Here is a 4,628-nt window from a genome sequence, read left to right as displayed (position 1 = left end):
GGCACAGGCTGCTGTAGTCGCTGATAATTATTCACATACTGAACAGATTTGTTGACAAGAGAACACTGATCCGTAGCATGAGAACCTGCATAAAGCTCACAAACCATAGCTATTTGATTAAATCCATACGTAGCCAGAGAATCAACCTTCATTGATAGCGCTTGGAGCTGGGCTGCAATAGCGGTGGCTGCATCAACTTCCAGAATACCTGCTACCTTGCCTGACGTCATCCTCTGAGTTAGGTTTTGATGCTCATTTGCAGCCATCGTCTCTATAAGATTATACGCCTCAGTATAGCTTTTAGCCCATAAGGCGCCTCCAGCTGCTGCATCGAGCATGGGCCGAGATTGGGCCCCCAAACCATTATAAAAACCAGTGATCACCATCCAATCCGGCATTCCATGATGTGGACATTTTCTCAACATTTCCTTGTAGCGTTCCCAAGCCTCGCACATAGATTCTGTAGGTTGCTGCGCAAACTGAGTAAGAGCACTCCTCATAGCAGCAGTCTTTGCCATCGGATAAAACTTCACCAGAAACTTTTGCGCAATATCTTGCCACGTAGTGATGGACCCAGCTGGTTCAGAATGTAACCAGTCTTTAGCCTTGTCCCTCAGTGAGAATGGGAAAAGCCTCAACTTGATAGCCTCATCAGTCACGTCATTATACTTAAAAGTGCTGCAGATCTCGACAAAATTCCTTATGTGCATGTTGGGGTCTTCAGTTGCCACTCCTCCAAAAGAAACAGAATTCTGCACCATCTGAATAGTGCCCGGCTTGATTTCAAAGGTGTTAGTTTGAATAGCCGGATGAAGGATGCTTGACTGAATGTCATCAATTTTAGGCCGAGAAAAATCCATAAGAGCTGGATCAGCTTGAACAATACGATCTCCCATATTTATTGGTTCTTTCTGCTCAGTTCCTGAGTCCGAATCCTCAAAATCTAACTTCTCCGGAATATCAAGAACTTCGTCTGTCTCCTAAGCTGTATCTAAAGTCCTCTTGCGAGCACGAGAACGAGTTTGCATAAACGCTTGCTAAAGTACCTGAAACACAACCGGAAAAAATAAGTAACTACTACGTCCTAATCACTGAGTCCTAATGACCAATGATGGTAAGTACATAAACTAAACAAATACGCCGAGTCCCCGGCAGCGGCGCCAAAAACTTGTTAGGGCGAAAACACGCACTAATATTCACGCAAGTATACGCGTTCGCAAGTAATATAGAATACTTTCTAGTTCGTTACCTCAGAGACTCAGACTAAATTATTGTCTAATTAAACTCACTCACCAATGTATGATTACTTCTCAATGTTAAGACAATAACACTTAAAATTGTTGATTAAATATTAACTATAATTAACTACTTAATTAATCACTTAACTAATACTTCAATTTATCAATAATAAAACACTCATGAGATCACAACTTCATTATTACTTCCTTCTATAGCCATTGTTATTACCTTTAGCATGTGACAGTGATGATATTAATCGAATAACACGAAACTGATAAAAGCCAACTTTCATTGTACTAATACCATTCTACCAAGCATCCATAATTAAGATAGAAGTTGAATAGTCATTAATTATGTTGAGTTCCCATATGTCTACAGAAATTGACAACACAACGATTTAAGCACAAGTTATTCCTTTTGATTACATAGGGCAAATAAAACTGTTAGAGTTACCCACTAATCATGCACAACGTACATGAACCTATGCTAGCATGGCAAGTTCTAAATCCCAAGATCCACCGTCGCTTCACAAGAGATTAACACCATATCTTATATGTTCGCGACGCACATAAGACGAATATGCACAACCAATACTAGATATTATGCAATCATCACACACTAAAGTATTAAACAATTAACTAAAGAATTCCATAATAAATCCGTTGCAACCCCATGATCACGATTAGCCCATAATAGCACTTATCGTCATCATGGGTTCATATGAAATCATGATAAACAAACACAAGAAAATAATAACTAAACTAATTATATTAAAACAGAGTACGTCACAAGAGTAAATAAGTTCAAAGCAAGAAAACTAGCATCCAACGTTACAACGAAACAAGAATCACAAGAAAATATGCTTCCTCTTCGTTGCGGTGTGCTAAATTGGTCTTCTTCCTTATCTCCTTCGCTCCTTGCGTAAAAACACAATCTTCTTTAATCCACACTTGTGAAAACATCTCAAATCTACTTATATAATAGTCCCATAAAACTCAGATTACATAGAAGTGGAAACCAAACAGAAGTAGAAGTCCTAAAATAATTTGTTTTTTTTCCCGACCCTGCGCAGCCGCTCAGCATAGCTGAGCGGGCGCTCATCTTGCTGCGCGGCCGCTCAGCATAGCTGAGCGGGCGCTCAGCTTGCTGCGCGGCCGCTCAGCAATGCTGAGCGGGCGCTCAGACCTCTACTGGAAAAAATCTGATTTCGCTCCGTTTCTTCGCCGTAATCTGCCCGTTTCTTTCCTCTCGCAATGGTGAACACATGCCAAGGCTTATTCTTGATGATTCCTCCCCCGAAATGCAACTAAACCCCTAAAATGCATAAACACTAGAAAAACGCATCAAATACACAAAATACTTGATTTCAAGACACCAATTTAAGCCATTTTAAGACGCTCTAAGTGGTATAAAATGCCACTTATCACCTTCACATGTGTTAGGAGATAGTGTTGTAATCGCTGCCAAATCTAGCACAACACTTACCTTCCCAGGACTAATAAACCTGGATGCATCTACGGATAGAAGATCCGACATATGTGCGGATCGGCAACCCATTGGAAGTGAACCAGATTCAACTGGTGAGCCTAAGGGGAAAATGTCTTCACTGATACTCGAGGAAGCTGAGGAACAGATGCCAAATATGATGGCCTCAGTGTACCTTCCAAAGATTCCAACTTTGGACTAGTCATATCAGGATGAAATGCAACTTTTCGTGTACAAGGATCGGGAATCGCGAACTCCCATTACACCGCTGCTGACCTCCTCAATCTCAGACTCGGAACTATGGGTCCAGTGTTTTCTACAGGTACATCTCAATCTCGGAGCTATGAACGGAGTGTATCCGTGAGGGTGAGTGAAACACCAATCCCTAAACTGAGTGAAAGAGTGTCGAGTGATACAATACGAGAAACCCGTGAGACACCTACCTCCCAAATGACAGCTATAGACATGACACAGCACATCACAAAATCTTACCTTGAAGAGCAGTTAGCATTTAAAAACAACTATCTCAAAGAGCAACTGGATCTCAAGGATCAATATATTAAGAATGAACTGTCTATCAGGGATCATCAGATTTCCCGTCTTTCCGAACAACTTGAACTTCAACAAGCATCATTTGCTAGTTTAAGGGAATTCGTGGAGCAATCTCTCACTCAATATTGGAAGGAAAAGGCAATTGCCAATACCGAGCCAAAGATCTCCGTTAGCAAGCAAGCGCCAATCCTTGTCTCCTCTAAAATAGCTCTTTCCAGTACTGGGCCAAAGACCTCAGTCAACAAGTAACTGTCTATTTCAGAACCATCTTCTCAAGAGATCCCTATCTTCATCTTGCCTGCTCAATTAACCCCATCTCTGAAGGATACCACAACTGAGGGGGAGAAATGGGTGGAGCAAGAAAAAGTAGTTGCAGTTGTGGACTTAATTCAAGATGTTTTTCAAATAGCTGACTATAGTTTTGATGAATTTGGAGATGAGATTCAGGAAGAAAAGGAAGAGGAAGAGAGGATTGATGAATGAGTGTTGTTAAGAGCAAGACATGCTGCTAAGAAGAGTTCTTCAACTCAGGGGGAGTAATCAACTTCAAAATAAGATCTCCTAAGCAAAGTCATTACGATATGAAGGGATCTTCTGTCAGAGATATATGCTCCAAAGCCCCTATTCTCAGAGTATGAGTTGGAGGAAGGAGAAATAGATGAAAGCGATGTTCCTGAGGGTTTTGAACCCAGAGTTGAAGCAGTGATTACTAAAGAGAGAAAGGTCATAACTAAGGACGAAGAATTTAAAGATGAAGATTCTTTCTCGGATGATTGTTTGTACTATGGATTGTCATAAAAGCTCAATTGATCCTATCAAGAAATTCAAGAAGATATTGTGAGATCAAGAGCCAGGGTACAGAGAGAAATATAAAGAAGGGAAGACAGAGAAGCAGGAGAATCTTATCTTCAAGATAATAGGAAAGGAAATGGATGGTATGAGATCAAAAGGAAAATGGACAAACCAGAAAGCTGTCCCAAAATAGACCCTTGCAACATGAATCTTCTGAACACTGTAGAGAAGTATAGAAAGGACTATCCAAATATTTATGAGTTCTACTCACAATTCAATAGGGTAATCACTGGCACCACTGTGAATATTCTAGCGAATGGATGGAAGATTACTATCAACCACAGAGATGAACTTCAAATGAAGATCTCTACTAGTGTACTGAAAAAGCTGAATGTAGTGGAACTGTTTGTCTTAGCATCACAAATCCCATGGTTGAAATCGAATGAGAATGAATACTTCAGAGACAAGCTTCGGAAGATGATGATGGATGTATCTCCTCAAGAATTCTTTACTCCATTTGTGATCAAAGTATTTGCAGATGGCAGATTGCAAAAGAGCAA

The 4,628-nt window shown here is 40.4% G+C and overlaps 1 non-coding gene across 1 annotated transcript; it reads left to right on the top strand.

Moving 5' to 3' along the window:
* The first annotated feature begins 396 nt into the window (after positions 1–396).
* On the top strand, positions 397–503 carry LOC141722364 (small nucleolar RNA R71). The gene has a single exon (XR_012575383.1). It is a non-coding gene; the product is annotated as a small nucleolar RNA R71 (small nucleolar RNA).
* Positions 504–4,628: the final 4,125 nt, after the last annotated feature.

The sequence above is a fragment of the Apium graveolens genome, chromosome 4, assembly GCF_009905375.1.
Source record: "Apium graveolens cultivar Ventura chromosome 4, ASM990537v1, whole genome shotgun sequence".
In the NCBI taxonomy this organism is placed as follows: domain Eukaryota; kingdom Viridiplantae; phylum Streptophyta; class Magnoliopsida; order Apiales; family Apiaceae; genus Apium; species Apium graveolens.
This window is presented reverse-complemented; position numbering and strand designations above follow the sequence as displayed.